Here is a 16,408-nt window from a genome sequence, read left to right as displayed (position 1 = left end):
TTAAATAACTCATTAGTTCACTACTTAGTTTGCATCTTTGTTTCTTTGTCATCATCAAAACTAGGGTTCAACAAAGCCTCTTGCATTGTTGACAAAATGCTCAAGGGGTTGTGATAGTTGTTAACTCTTGTTGCAGTACATATCAGAAGTCTACCGTCATCAATTATGTCATGTTGTAGGGTGTACTTTAAGGTCTTACACTCATATGTTAGATGGTCATTTTCTTTGGTGTTATTTGCAGTAAAAGTTGGGATTTCATGTGTTAGACCTCTTTACATGAGTAAGGTCTGGAGTAGAACCAAGATAAAGGAGTGCTCCTTTTGCATTGAGCCTATTGAAGGTTTCTAGTAAGGACATGCCTAGGGAAGTGAATGTCTTTGAACCTTTGATAACCCCTCTTTTTAGTGTTCAAAGCATTGAACTCATAGCTTTTGGAGCTAAAAGGGTTTTGTTGTTATTCTTCTTGGAGAAGTTATTATTGTTTAACCCTTATTGTTTTTAGGCTTGAAACTCTTCATTGATTAGTAGCCCGGCCTTGTATAGATTCGGGCAAGACTTCATAGGTTGGATTTTGATGTGATCTTCGTACTTAGATTGCAAGTTACGGATCACCAAACTTGATCATCTTCACATGGCCTATTAGTAATTTGTGTTGCCTTTTCCCTCCATGTCGTAAAGGAAGGTGACAAACTCTTTATTTTGGTTTTGCTTAATTAATTCCAATTCATGAATCCTGATTGGAAGTTAAGCATTGCATCGGTATTGCTTGTGGAACTTTTCTTTGATGAATTTCTAGACATTTAGTTTTGTCTTTTTTAGTGATATGAACTACTTAGATGAATGTGCATCCAAAGGCAAGGGAAAGCAAACAGGTCTTTGCTCAAGCCTTTGAGAGTCATAGAGATGAAGAAGGTTATCAAATGATCATCTAGGTCTTCGACCCTCTTAAATTTTAGGAGGTCAATGCTACTATTTTAGGAATCTTTCCCTTTAGTTCAGGATCATTAATGACATGGCCATGACCCTAGATCTCAAGTGCAGGAATTGACTAGATTAATTGCTCGAGCTTTTGCAAACCTCAATTCAGTTTAAAGGTTCACCGGTTGGTAGAGTTTCATGTCATTCTTCTTCATCAGGTATAAGTCGTTCCTTTAGCACTTTCATCTCTTTGTCATGTTCCTTAAGACGAGAGTTCATCAATAGAAGTTGAGCCACGACGACATTAAGTTGTCTAGTAGCATCTCCCATTTTCTATGATTCAGAAATTTCAGATGATTCTCAAAAGGTGATAGTTCGTTTAACAAGTCTGGGAGTAGGTTGACCTATTTTTCCTCTTTGCTGGCATTCCCAAGTTGTAACCTCATGACCTATCTTGAATAGAAATAAAATGGAACTCACGAGTATGTTTTTAGAATGATTTTGGATATGAGAAATGATTTTGAGATAGATGATTTAAAAAGGATGCTATTTTTTGAATAGGATGGGCTTGACCATGAGGGAGACATGGGTCTAACTATATGCATATGCAGACATGGACTGGACTATGTGTAACAGACTTGTTTTTAAAAGCGTTTACTAAATACTAATTATAATTATTAAGTTAATTATGTTTCGAATATTTTTATTTTATTTGGGTTAAGAATATGAATATTTAATCTTGTTGTGTTTGTAATATATTCACTTGTTTAATTTTTATGAAGTTATTATTTTTATCTATACTTTGGGTTTTAAATGCAATTAGTTGAGTAGTATTTGGCCAATTAGGAAACCAAGGTCGGTTTCCATCCCGGTTTTCTTTTTCTTCTCTTTGTTGGTTTGGAAAGTAAAACACCAACCTTCCCTTTCCTTTTTCTTTCGGTTGGATAAACCCAAAAATAAACCCCAACCCCAACCCATTTCTCACTTCACGATTCTCCCTTACCCTCCTCGTGAAACTCATCCCCTTCTCCCCTGTTTGTCTCTCCTCGTTGTGGCCTCGTCGCACCTCCCCTCAGTTCGTCGGCGTGTTCCCTATCCCTTGTTGTCATCGCTACTCTACTCCTTTCTTTCCTCGATCTCGTCGGCGTTGCTACTCGAACTTTTCCTCCCCTGTTCGTTTGGATTTCGTTATTAGTGTGTGCAACACTTGCTGTTTCTCTCTCTTTAAACCCCGGTGTGATGCCGTTGCCGGCGTTGCTTCTGCTGTCACCACTGGATGCTGTCGTTGCTGCTGTTGTTCTTTCTCTCCTCTTGCGACTAATGTTACCTTGTTCCGCGATCTCCTTGCCGATGCTTCTCGTCTAATTTTCGGCGTGTTGCCGCCATAGATGGTGTTTGACATAGGTAATAAACCTTCTTTTAGCTCCGGTCTTGATCCTGTTTGTGTTTTCTTGAAATTTAAATATAGATTAAGAATTAGTTTATGAACTATTAACTGTGGACTGTGATTACTAGAAAACAGGTGTATTATGCAAGTATTATTGCTTTGACATACCTGATTTGGTTTAGTAGGAATCAAAGCTACTAGAATCAAAATGTTCTTGTTGTACAATTTATTATAAGGCAGCTGAAGCATGTTGTTAGGATGCGAATCATTGTTGTAATGCCAAAGAAAGTTAGGAGATCTTATTTAGAGTGGTTCTCTTCTCTCTACTCTGTTTGTATTAGTTTGTGCTTGCTCTTTAGGAGGGAGTCCAACCTATTTGGTTTGTCTCCCATTGATTTATGGCTAGGATGTATGGTTTTGGTGATCAATGAAATGCTTACTTACTTATCAAAAAAGAAAAGGAATGTGATTACTAGTTGTGGGATGTTGACGATGTTGAATTATTTTTACTTGTGAATTGGTACATCAAATTGATTTGTACTTGCATTGGTGGATTGAATAATTATGGTACTATTGAGCTGTTGGTTATGAACTCATATTAGAGTATCCCCTTAATTTACCGATGAACTTAGTTAAAGTATTCTTGGTTTTGGTAGAAAATTATGATTAGTTCTTAAATGAGTTCAATACAATTTAAAGTTCAATTAATGGGAAGTCTTATTCTAGTTACATTGATTAATAAGTTATCTACTTGAGTTAGTTTTCTCGAATAATGATTGTCATCTAGATTATACAAGTTGTTTATATAGAGGAAATTAGTTTGTTTAGTTTCTTTAAATGGATCACTAGATTCAGGAAGGAGTTCATATATGTTAGTAATTGGTTTAATTCATCATTTTTATTTTGAATATGAGTGAATTAGGTTTCTAATTTTATTATGCTTCCAAATCTGAAATTAAATCTAAATAGAGTTCTTACATAATATTTTGAGGAAGTTCAACTTATGTTGTTGTAATTATGATTGAGGTAGTAAGAGTTGATTTGTAAAGGACTTAAGAGTATGGGTCGGATAGTTTTTCGAAAGGTTTAGTTTATCTAATGATTCAATTTATATTAAGAATGTGAAGGGAGCTGGTATCTTTATCTTAATTTAGTTGAAATGGTTCTTGAAAATTACTAGTGTTGTGATTATTGTTAAAATAATTAAATAAGTGGAGTTTTGTGAGTAGTTATATGTTAACTTAAAACTAGAATTAGATCAATATATATAGTTGATGAAATTGGAAAGCATGAGTCAGTAAGGGTAATGTAGGTTTATTTGGTTTTGATGTTAGTCGAAGGCTGTTAATCTCTATATAGTATTGATATTATTCGGTAACGTAGTAATTCCAATTCGTTGTTGAGTTATAAGCTAAAATAGTAGTAATTAAAAAGTGTATGATGCTCACATGTTTAATTAGTCAAGAACCATTGATCTAGTCTTTGAGAAAGAACAAATTCTGTTACTTTACATAGTTAAAGGGAGGAAAAGGATTACGTAATTGTGTTAATAACATAGAGTTAAGCTGGAGTAGATTTGTAACTCATAAGTCCATTAGTGAGGTTTATATGTAGATAAATTTGAGTTAATGCGATGGGAAAATACCTTATAAATAGATTAATACAGTAGTTAGAACACCTATTTAGAGTTACGAAAAGGGAATTATGATGTTTATTTCCTTTAGTAATACTTACTAAGTAATTCTAGTAGTTTAGTAAACTACTTTTATTTTAGTGAATGTTCTAAAATATATTATTAGCTACTTCTTTTTTAAATGATTAAGAGTGGAGTTAGTTAAGGTCAACTTGTGAGAGATTCACTTTAATTGACTCTTAAATAAAAGATGTGCGTTGATAGAACTAGAAATAGTTTTGAAAAAGATTAACTAATTAACGCTAATAATGAGGATACTAAAGATAGTTTAACTAATTGTGGACTAGTCCACTAAGGTGGTGTTTCTAGAAAGGGATTTGGTTTAGTAACTATAAATGAAGTAATATAATAAATTTGGACTATTCGATTTGTATTCGTTAAAATGAAGAGTTTTTATAGATAAGTAAATACAAAGTTCATGATTACTTTAAAGGAGCTTCAGTTATGTGATTCAATTATGTAATTAGGAAAAGGGAGGACTCGTCAATGCAAGTGTGAGTAAGGTTCCTATATGGGTTCATTGTTGATCATGTTAATTAGAATTTAGCTACTGATATAACTAGAACCATATTTAGTCACTTTAATTAACCTTTGATTGGTGAACCTCGAGTTATGAAGTTTAAACTCTCCTTAGTTAATTCTAAGAGAAAGACTTGTTGGAATTGTTCGTGGTGCTTGATGTCAGTTGTTATCACTATTGAGATAAATGATAACCATGAAGTATAAAAGAGTATAAACTATTTATAAGCGAGAATATGAGTTGTGCGTTTGTGATTTAGTAACCCTGATTTATAAATTATTGTGGTTTATAAGTTCTATGATTGAAATTGAGTTGAACCTAGTTGCATAACTATGTTGAACCTGAAATTCCTAGGAAAGCACGATGATGTGTGATTATAGGCTTCTAGAGTGAAGTCTTCTAGTATGGTTGGTTATGCGACAGTTGTTATCATTATCAAAGCTATCGGATGAGTTCCAAGAATGATTGATTGTGTTATGAATGATAATGAGAAGTGATCAAAGGGGAAAGTAGCCTCGTCTGAGTCGACAAAGGAGGTGACATGAACAGTACCCCAATGGAATGTGAACCTTGGGGATGATCCCCACAGGGAAACCTTCCCATTTCTTTGTGGGGCGATAATTGGTCGTTATATCAGGTAATGTGAAACCTGTGGATGGCTGATTGAATCAGCGAAAAAATGTACCCCGGACTAGTCACGGTTATTGGCCAAAAGCGAAGCGAATGGTGGGGTGACGACCCCCATTGTTAGAGTGTAAGCTTTGTCTCCTCTGTCGCGTTCTCTCTTCCCTTGGTTAAAAAGAAAGTTATCTCAAATTATGAAAGTTATATCGATATTGGATTCTCGATAAGGAACCGTATCGTGGTAAGTTGTTTCGATGTTGGATTCCCGATAAGGAATCATATCAGGTAAGTAATGAATGTTTATTCAATACTTGAATATGAATATCGATATTGGTTTCCTGATAAGGAAGCATATCATGGTAAGTTATATTGATGTTGGATTGATAAGGAATCGTATCTTCTTATTGGATTCCTGATAAGGAATCATATTTTGGTATTGGATTCTTGATAAGGAATCACGTTATATAACCAATATCAGAGTGTGATATGCTGAAAACTAATTAAATCAAGATATATGAAACATGCTCTGCTTTGTTTGCTATTACATGAACGATGGTGTTTTATGAAGTGAATTGAATAATGTTATTCCTTGTATGTGTCTGACAAAACTAATGCTATACTTTGTTAAGTTATGTGATTAATCTGAGCATGATGATTGTTGATTGTTGAGTCGTTTTCAAGTTAAAGTCACCAAAGCATGTGTTAATGTTATTTACGGGTTTAGTACTCAGTTTTGCTAATGTGGATATGTTATTTTGTCATTTATGTGGGCTGCCACTTGGTGGGTGATAACACGTTTATATACTCATTTTTATGTGATATATTTGTGTGTTTTCACCATATTTTTCCCATATATTTAATCTCTTAGAGCTATTATTCTTTACTTTTCGCTATTGCTCTCCTCGGGTACATTTGTTTTGTTTTTGTAGGATTATGGCGTTTATTGGAGTTGATTGGGATTTGCACGAAAGCTTGGATGATTGCGGAGCATTCAGATGGATTGATAGCTTTATTCGGCGATGATTTTGAAGATATATTGCGATATGGTGTTGGTAACCATTAATTACCATGCCTAAGGAGCTACAAAATGGAATTTTGATAGCAAGAGAACAAAAAAAAAACAGCATAAACCGCCACCCTTTGGCGGTCCTTTCAAGCTTACCGCAAGGCCATGGCGGTCTCCAATTTCAATATTACGTAATCTTAGTTTTAGAGTGTTTTAGGAGTCCAAATCCTAGTCAAACTCCTTGTATTTGGATAGATATAAATAGGTTTTGGATAGAATTTGAAAGGGAGATATTTTTGGAGAGAGAAATCACGTTTTTTCCTCCTCTTGGACGCTTCTCATGAAGGCTGCACGTTATTCATTGTATTCTTCATACTTTCATCAAGTTCTTGTTTTCGACATTCAAGTTTGCAATTTCATCAATTAATTCAAGTATTATTTTCTCTTCTCTATTCTATTTATTATTATTGTTAATCATGCTTTCTTTTAATATTTATTTTATTTATTCAATCATCATGTGTGAGTAGTTTTCTATTCTAGGGTTAGGTTGAACCCTAACATGAATTGATGCTTGTTTAATTCCTAATTCCCAAACTTTGATTAATTTATGATTCATTTATTTAGGGTTGGTTTTAATTATCAATTTATGACTAGAAATAGTATATTTTGAATGTGATTATTTTTGCAACGAAAGTTGAATCTTAATCGAATCTAGAACCCTAATTTAAGATAAAGGAAATCATCACGAAAGTAGTTGATGGAATTTATTAGGATGTTAGGATGCTATGTCTAAAGTCCTTAATTTGCATGACTCCATGAAAATAGGCATGATTGCATTGTTAGGGAAGCTATTGATTGATCGAAAGAAATCCTTAGTATTATTAGGGCGCGTCTATCCTATGAGTTATTTATTAGTTAATTAAGGGAAAAGGGATTATTTGTGGCATTGATTCATGTTAGTGGGGATACTTAAACCTAGATGTCTTTAGTCTTTGATTCACTCTTGATAATTTCATTTGCTTTAGTTACTTAGATTAGTTCATCATCACTTTTTGGATTACTTGCTTAGTATTAATTAGAGTCAATTTAACTACTTTGAATCAGTTAGTCTCTTGGGATTCGATCCTTACTTGCCCGACTACATTAGTTAGAAGGAATAGTTAGGTTATTTTTGTTAGGTACGCGATAAGCCTTTCAAATTTTGGCGCCGTTGCCGGGGAACGAACCCGGGTCACCCGCGTGACAGGCGGGAATACTTACCACTATACTACAACGATGATTTCCTCATTTGAAAGGCTTATCGCGTACCTAACAAAAATAACCTAACTATTCCTTCTAACTAATGTAGTCGGGCAAGTAAGGATCGAATCCCAAGAGACTAACTGATTCAAAGTAGTTAAATTGACTCTAATTAATACTAAGCAAGTAATCCAAATAAGTGATGATGAACTAATCTAAGTAACTAAAGCAAATGAAATTATCAAGAGTGAATCAAAGACTAAAGACATCTAGGTTTAAGTATCCCCACTAACATGAATCAATGCCACAAATAATCCCTTTTCCCTTAATTAACTAATAAATAACTCATAGGATAGACGCGCCCTAATAATACTAAGGATTTCTTTCGATCAATCAATAGCTTCCCTAACAATGCAATCATGCCTATTTTCATGGAGTCATGCAAATTAAGGACTTTAGACATAGCATCCTAACATCCTAATAAATTCCATCAACTACTTTCGTGATGATTTCCTTTATCTTAAATTAGGGTTCTAGATTCGATTAAGATTCAACTTTCGTTGCAAAAATAATCACATTCAAAATATACTATTTCTAGTCATAAATTGATAATTAAAACCAACCCTAAAATAAATGAATCATAAATTAATCAAAGTTTGGGAATTAGGAATTAAACAAGCATCAATTCATGTTAGGGTTCAACCTAACCCTAGAATAGAAAACTACTCACACATGATGATTGAATAAATAAAATAAATATTAAAAGAAAGCATGATTAACAATAATAATAAATAGAATAGAGAAGAGAAATAATACTTGAATTAATTGATGAAATTGCAAACTTGAATGTCGAAAACAAGAACTTGATGAAAGTATGAAGAATACAATGAATAACGTGCAGCCTTCATGAGAAGCGTCCAAGAGGAGGAAAAAACGTGATTTCTCTCTCCAAAAATATCTCCCTTTCAAATTCTATCCAAAACCTATTTATATCTATCCAAATACAAGGAGTTTGACTAGGATTTGGACTCCTAAAACACTCTAAAACTAAGATTACGTAATATTGAAATTGGAGACCGCCATGGCCTTGCGGTAAGCTTGAAAGGACCGCCAAAGGGTGGCGGTTTATGCTGTTTTTTTTTTGTTCTCTTGCTATCAAAATTCCATTTTGTAGCTCCTTAGGCATGGTAATTAATGGTTACCAACACCATATCGCAATATATCTTCAAAATCATCGCCGAATAAAGCTATCAATCCATCTGAATGCTCCGCAATCATCCAAGCTTTCGTGCAAATCCCAATCAACTCCAATAAACGCCATAATCCTACAAAAACAAAACAAATGTACCCGAGGAGAGCAATAGCGAAAAGTAAAGAATAATAGCTCTAAGAGATTAAATATATGGGAAAAATATGGTGAAAACACACAAATATATCACATAAAAATGAGTATATAAACGTGTTATCAAATTCCCCCACACTTAACCTTTGCTCGTCCTCGAGGAAAGAAACTAAAAAAAAAAGAAAAACTATTCTAAGGAAGCAGTAGAACCTATACTCACTGTCGTAGGAATCACGATTGCACTTAGCACGTGCAACAAGCCCTTTAAACCCCTAGGCTACCCTAGTGGACGAGTAAGGTCTCGTGAAGGTTTTCAGAAGGCATACCTACAAAGCCAAATGATGAATTCCCAAACCAAATAGCAAAACAAGATAGTCATGAGAAACAAAATTCATTTTCTTTCGAAATCACTTATGCGTTACAAATCAACAAGCACAAATCAATTTTCCATGCAAACCAGACTTAGCACCCTCAGTGATCAACCAGTCTTACCACACATCTCCCCCAAACTTGACTCAGTTGTACAATAACGGCTTCTCACTCTAGTTGTGCAAAACAAAACAAAGAAGCCACTCATGTGTTTAAGAGGTTAGAATAAGAATCACTCATCCTAAATGCAATAAAGCACATCAACTTCATGTAACTGTCTTCTTTAGATTTGCAAATTGATCTCCACTTATACTGTTAGGATGCAACACGGAAGTCATGAGTTCTATAAAAAGGTAGGCTTGGTTAAAGGGGGTTGGATAACGTTATTTGGGGATGTGGTGCTCAAAAATAAAAGAAAACTTAATCCCACTACATATTCCAAATGTCGGGTTCAATCCATCCTTATATCCACCAAACTCCATATAAGCTTGCCCTTTTTTTTCTTTCACAAATAATTTCTTTCAAACAACAACCAAGGAACTTGTATGAACATTGAAACTTACATTGAGGAGATAATGCACATACTTGGGGATTATATATATATAGATATATTCTCTGCATTCTTCCCCATTTTGTTCCTTTTTCTCAAATTCATCTCCTTTCTTTTTTCCTTTTGTTTTCAAGAATCGATGTCTCTTTTTTTTTCTTTTTCTTTTCAAGTTTCGAATTACTCATAGGGCATACCAATTGATCCACCTTCAAGACAAAACCTAAAAAAAAAGGCTCTAAGGCATATGATGTAAGGCTATCAAAAAGGCAATTATGAGGCTCAAATTGGTTCATCCTAGGGGTAAATGTAAAAAGAAAAAAAAAATTTATTGTGGCCCTAAGATGTTGAAGCTCTAATCATCTAGATAGAACATCAATCATTCTTCCATATTGCATCGCAAAGTCTCAAATAGTCACAGAGCAAATCCAAGATTCAAGTTACATGAAGGATAACTAACACACATGAAAAGAACACGACTGAAATAATGTGCAACAGTCGAATATGGCTTAAATTCTCACCAAGGTACTCAAGCATATTATTGTCGGTCGAGTCAATATCAAAGGAGACCATTCTACACCAAAACCAATCACAGAGGGATTTATGCTATCTTTCATGCAATAGATCATCAATTCAGTGCAAGTCGATTCATAACAAAACATTCAAAGCAATGTGTTTCAAAGTTCTCACTTGACTTGCCATTCAACTTGGAAATATCAAACTAACCTAAAAAAAAAAAAAACTACCAAAAAGAGACACAAATGAACAAACGACTATATACAATGAATCCCTCCCCCACACTTAAATGTTGCAATGTCCACAGTGCAATAGTAAGGCACAAAAAGAAAGGGGAGAGGTACTCACAAGATCTCACTGAGGAGGAAGAGATGGAGGATTGGGGAACCCTCCAGATTGCATCCAAGTGCTAAAGCTCTCCAAGATCGCAGACATAGATGACAATTGTTGCTTGATGTCCTTCTGCTCGTTGATGATTCCATGTACCGATGTTTGAAGTTGCTCAAGTTTGTCGAGTGCTCGCTCAATAGGTGTAGCAGAGAAGCTAGCACCTTCAGATGTGCTAGATGGAAGAGATTGTTCAAGGGGTGGAGCAATAGGCAATGGTACAGAAATCCTCCTCGAAGAACAATCAAAGGACCAATTGACTGGATTCGTCAAGGTCATTTGCTCGGGGTGAGGAAGTTCATCTTCATCATTCTGGACACACCAAAGAGTAGTGTCGTCCTTCTTCTTAAACCAACCAAAAGGGACTTCAACAGCATCAGTCCCATCAACAAAGCCAGCGTGCTTAAGTTGTTCAGCATAGCCCAAATAAACAGCGATTCGAGTGATAAACCCTCCTTGCACAATTTTACCTCCAACATTGACGTTGTTGGCTACACGTTGTAGTTGGTGGAGAAGAAAGGCTCCAGTGTCAATAGGTGTAGCATAAAGCATGTGATGAAGCATGAAGAGCTCATCTTGGCGAACCTTACTCCCTTCTTGACGGCCAAAAATAGTGTTGGAAAGCACCTTGAGAATATAGCGCAAAGCAGGGTGGCGAGTGGATTTGATAGAGCTCGAGCTCGAGTCATAGGTAGACTCCCCACTAATAATTCGCCAAAGTGGTGTTGCAGACCATTGTTGAGGAGTAACTCGGGCCCCACCGCCTCGTAAACCAAGTGCATCATTAAGCATCTCCAAAGTCCAAGTATGGTCATTATTGAATAACCGAAAAGTGATTGAAGATGTACCACTAGACGGGTGAGGAAATATGTGAACTTTCAAGGAGCTAAGGAATTCCAGTGTGGCTCGTGTGCATGCCGGAGTTTTTGTCATAAGAAAATTTCCTAAACCAATATTGTTGAAGAGCCAATGAACATCATTTTCTATATGTAAAGTTGTCAAGGCATCAATGTCACAATATTTAGTAGCGAGAACTCCTCTTTTGAACAACTTTTCATATTTCGCCTTGAATTGTGCATCACCATTAAAATCAATGTCATAGTAGTTAATGTCTACGTCCTTTCGCTTTGTCCTAGTAGCGGATGGAAGTGCTTTTCGTCCATTTGAAATGACGACTTACTCTTAGAACCCTTTTTGATAGGAACGGATTTGGCCTTAGAAGAGTTTGTAGGCACGTTCTTTTGTCGAGCATTTAGAGTGCGTCCCATTAGAATAGAATGAATGCACAACCAAGTCTCACACACAAGGAATCAACCAATCCACCACAGAATTATGTCAGTCAAAACCAAAATACTCGAGCAATTCAGTCACAAATACTTCCTGAAAGAGTCTGAAATCACGCGATATGTCTTTCTCCAAATAGTCCAGCAGTAAAATAGAAACCCAAATTCGTGAGTGTCAAATTTCCAGTTATTAGTTTGAATTGAGGGTAACAAATTCAAACACGAAAAACCCTAAATCCTCAAATTCGCAGCAAAGGATTCATGAAAATAGCGAAGTATCGAGTCAAGATGGATGAAATTCGCAGCAATTCATCAAATTTCATAAAGCCAATGCAAAAGAGGAGTGAAAAGCAGCGAATTTAGGCAAGAAGGTACCGCAATTTCGGCCAATCAGTAATGAAAACGGAATCCAGTAGTGAAATTGCGACCAAGAACAGGGGAAGCAGCAAACCGGTTTCAATGGTGGGCAATGACAAGAACAGTTCGAGTCTCACCTTCGATTCTTGGTGCAGTAATTTTCGCCCTCGTCGACTGGTGTTGCGGTTCTGTTGTTGTTGTGTTGGCTGCGGTAGGGTCGAACTGCAGGGCTTTTTGTTCTTTTATTTTTTTTTTTTTTTTTTTTGTTTTTCGGTTTGTGTTGCTGTGAGGGATTTCGTGGGATTCAGGAGGGTTTGCGAGGCTTTGGCAGTGGGTAGAAGACAACTGCGATGGGCTGGCAGTGCAGAATTGTTTTTTTTTTTTTTTTCAGTATTTTGTTCGATGGGCTGGGTGTAAAACAGGAGGAATTGCGGTGGGTTGGCGGTTGTGGGAGCGAACTGCGATGGTCTGGCAGTTCCCACTGCCTGCGTGGACGTTCTCCTCTCTCCCTTTTGTTTTATTTTTTTATTTTTTTTTTTTTTTTTTTTTTTCACCTGCACAAAAACACACTAAAAATTAGGAGAATTAACCTCTAAAAAGAAAAATAAGATGCTAGGTTCCTAAATTCTATACCTAATACTTAAGCTAACTTAACAGATAATACAACTACAATATTAAACTAACTAAGGAAAGAACTAAGAAACCTCTAAAAAAATATGAAAATAAAAATCGAATAATTAAAAGGAAAAAATGAAAAAGAAGACGTGGGTTGCCTCCCAAGAAGCGCTAGTTTAAGGTCATCTAGCTTGACCACCTTTTCACATCACTCTGAATGAGGGTCGGAAAGTGTGTAAACCGCTTTCCCTTCAATAGGTTCACCTTCTCGATAGTGCTTAAGACGTTGTCCATTTATCTTAAATGAGCCAGTTGCTTCACTCCAAATCTCAACCGAGCCATACGGAAAGACCTGAAGGATTTTAAAAGGACCAGACCATCTTGAGCGAAGTTTGCCAGGAAATAGCTTCAATCGAGAGTTGAACAGTAAAACCAACTCCCCTTCGTGAAATTCTCGCCGCATTATGTGCTTGTCATGCCATCTTTTCGTGCGTTCTTTGTACAACCGTGAGCTTTCATAGGCGTCGAGGCGCAGTTCTTCTAACTCATTTAGCTGTAATAATCGCTGCTCCCTCTGGCTTGCAAATCAAAATTGAGATTCTTAATCGCCCAAAATGCACGATGCTCCAATTCAACGGGGAGATGACATGCTTTTCCATATACGAGCCTGTAAGGAGTTGTGATGGGTGTTTTGAATGCAGTTCTGTATGCCCAAAGTGCATCATCGAGTTTTATAGACCAATCCTTCCTGGATCTCGCAACTGTCTTCTCTAAGATAGTTTTGATTTCGCGATTTGAAATCTCCACTTGGCCACTAGTTTGTGGGTGATATGAGAGTCCCACTCGATGATGTACTCCATATTTCTTCAACATAGCTTCAAACTTCTTTTCGACAAAATGTTTACCTCCATCGCTAATCAATACTCGTGGTACGCCAAATCTAGGGAAAATAGTCTTCTTAAAGAACTTTTAACCACACGAGCATCATTAGTAGGAGTAGCAATAGCCTCAACCCACTTGGAGACATAGTCAACAGCAACTAGAATATACTGATTCCCATAAGATGAAGGGAAAGGACCCATGAAATCGACGCCCCATACATCAAACAATTCGACCTCAAGAATGTTGTTTAGAGGCATTTCGTTCCTCCTTGAGATATTCCCAGTCCTTTGACAACGGTCACAAGACTGGATATAGGTATGAACATCCTTGAATAGAGTTGGCCAATAGAACCCACACTGAAGAATCTTTGCAGCAGTCTTAGCAGTTTTAGCATGTCCTCCACATGGAGAATCGTGACAATGAGAAATTATAAGGCCTACCTCAGCTTCTGGAATGCACCTTCTAATGACACCATCCGCGCATCCCTTGTAGAGAAAAGGGTCATCCCAAAAATACTTTTTCACCTCGTGAAAGAATTTCTTCTTCTGTTGTGAGGAATAACCATGAGGGACAGTACCACTAGCCAAATAGTTGGCTATATCAGCATACCAAGGGAACTCCTTGGTAGAAAGAGCAAACAAGTGGTCGTCTGGAAACGAATCATCAATGGGGAGGCCTTTATCATTTCATCATCAAGGACAAGTCGAGAAAGGTGATCCGCAACAACGTTTTCTGCTCCCTTCTTGTCCTTTATCTCCAAGTCAAATTCTTGCAGCAAGAGAATCCAGCGAATCAAACGAGGCTTGGCATCCTTTTTACTCATCAAATATTTCAATGCTGCGTGATCCGTATGAACTATCACCTTCGACCCAACCAGATAGGATCGAAACTTCTCCATAGAATATACCACGGCCAATAACTCCTTCTCAGTAGTAGCATAGTTCATCTGGGCCGAGTCCAGAGTCTTGCTTGTGTAGTAGATGGCATGGAGTTTGCCATCTTTTCGTTGGCCCAATACCGCACCAATAGCATAATCACTGGCGTCGCACATAATCTCAAATGGTAGATTCCAGTCTGGTGGTTGTATGATAGGTGCAGATATGAGAGATTGTTTTAACCTGTTGAAAGCTTCAAGACAAGCATCAGTGAAAACAAAGGGAACATCTTTGCCTAGGAGCTCAGTGAGAGGTCGAGCGATTTTAGAGAAATCCTTGATGAAACGGCGATAAAACCCCGCATGACCAAGAAAACTCCTCACCGCTTTCACAGAAGTAGGGGGTGGCAATCGCTCAATGACATCTATCTTAGCTCTGTCGACTTCAACGCCCCTATGAGACACAACATGACCCAAAACAACTCCTTGTTGTACCATAAAATGGCACTTTTCCCAGTTGAGAATAAGATTGACTTCTTGGCATCTACGAAGCACCTTTGTCAAGTTTTCAAGACAAACATCAAAAGATGTTCCGTAGACAGAGAAATCATCCATAAAAACCTCCATACTATTCTCAATCAGACCTGAGAAAATTGCCATCATACACCTTTGAAAGGTGGCAGGAGCGTTACATAATCCAAATGGCATCCTTCGATATGCAAAGGTGCCATAGGGACAAGTGAAAGTGGTCTTTTCTTGATCACTTGGATGGATTGGAATTTGGAAAAAGCCTGAATATCCATCCAAGTAACAGAAAAATGAATGTTTCGCCAACCTGTCCAACATCAGATCAATGAAAGGGAGGGGAAAGTGATCTTTTCGAGTGGCCTTATTCAATTTCCTATAGTCTATACACATGCGCCACCCTGTCACAGTTCTAGTAGAAATCTCTTCCCCTTATCATTCTTAACAACGGTCATACCTCCTTTCTTTGGAACAACTTGTACTGGGCTAACCCACTTACTATCAGATATAGGGTAGATTATACCAGCATCAAGCAATTTTAGAACCTCTTTTCGAACTACCTCCATCATGTTTGGATTAAGCCGTCTTTGAGATTCAATAGATGAAGCATGATCGTCCTCAAGAATGATCTTATGCATACAAAATGAAGGGTTAATCCCCTTGATATCATCAATGCTGTACCCTATAACATTTTTATATTTTCTCAAAATGGTGAGCAGTTGCTCAATTTGCATGTCCTCGAGCATAGCATTGACAATAACTGGATAAGTCTCATTGGGACCCAAGTATGCATATTTTAAAGAAGGGGGAAGGGGTTTTAATTCTACCTCAGGAGGCGTAGTACTCTCCTTAGTTCCTCGTGTGTCAACACCTCTTTGATAGACTCATCATTAGGAATGAATGCGATTCCTCTAAGAGCCTCTTGTACGCCTTAGTTTCCCAATCCTCTTCATCGGCAACTCCCATGAGAACAGTTTGCAGTGAATCATCAAGTTGTAGACTAGAAGCTTTTACCTCAATCGCCTCATCTAGAGCATCCACCCTATAGATAGTCTCCCCAAACGAAGGAGCCCCCATGGAGTTTGTGAGATTGTACTCCATCTTCTCATCACCCACTTCAAAGGTAATCGTTCCATTCTTCATGTCAATGATGGCTCCAGCAGTGGCCAGGAAAGGTCTCCCAAGAATGATAGGAACCTGCGCATCCTCCTCCATCTCCATTACTACAAAGTCACATGGAATGAAAAACTTCCCAACACGGAGAGGAACATCTTCAAGGATACCAAGTGGATACTTTACAGTTCTATCAGCTAATTGTAAAGAG

General features: G+C 37.0%; 1 long non-coding RNA gene, 1 other non-coding gene and 1 pseudogene across 2 annotated transcripts; 1 reads left to right on the top strand and 2 right to left on the bottom strand.

The window, feature by feature from the left end:
• Window positions 1-1,637: 1,637 nt before the first annotated feature.
• Window positions 1,638-6,600, top strand: LOC130591587 (uncharacterized). Its single transcript, XR_008969416.1, has 2 exons — window positions 1,638-2,322; window positions 6,072-6,600. It is a non-coding gene; the product is annotated as an uncharacterized LOC130591587 (long non-coding RNA).
• Window positions 6,601-7,353: 753 nt separating this feature from the next.
• Window positions 7,354-7,425, bottom strand: TRNAD-GUC (transfer RNA aspartic acid (anticodon GUC)). The gene has a single exon. It is a non-coding gene; the product is annotated as a tRNA-Asp (tRNA).
• A 5,156-nt stretch (window positions 7,426-12,581) lies between these two features.
• Window positions 12,582-15,903, bottom strand: LOC130591586 (uncharacterized; annotated as a pseudogene).
• Between the last annotated feature and the right edge of the window lie 505 nt (window positions 15,904-16,408).

The sequence above is a fragment of the Beta vulgaris genome, chromosome 5 (genome assembly GCF_026745355.1).
Source record: "Beta vulgaris subsp. vulgaris cultivar EL10 chromosome 5, EL10.2, whole genome shotgun sequence".
NCBI classification, from domain to species: domain Eukaryota; kingdom Viridiplantae; phylum Streptophyta; class Magnoliopsida; order Caryophyllales; family Amaranthaceae; genus Beta; species Beta vulgaris.
This window is presented reverse-complemented; position numbering and strand designations above follow the sequence as displayed.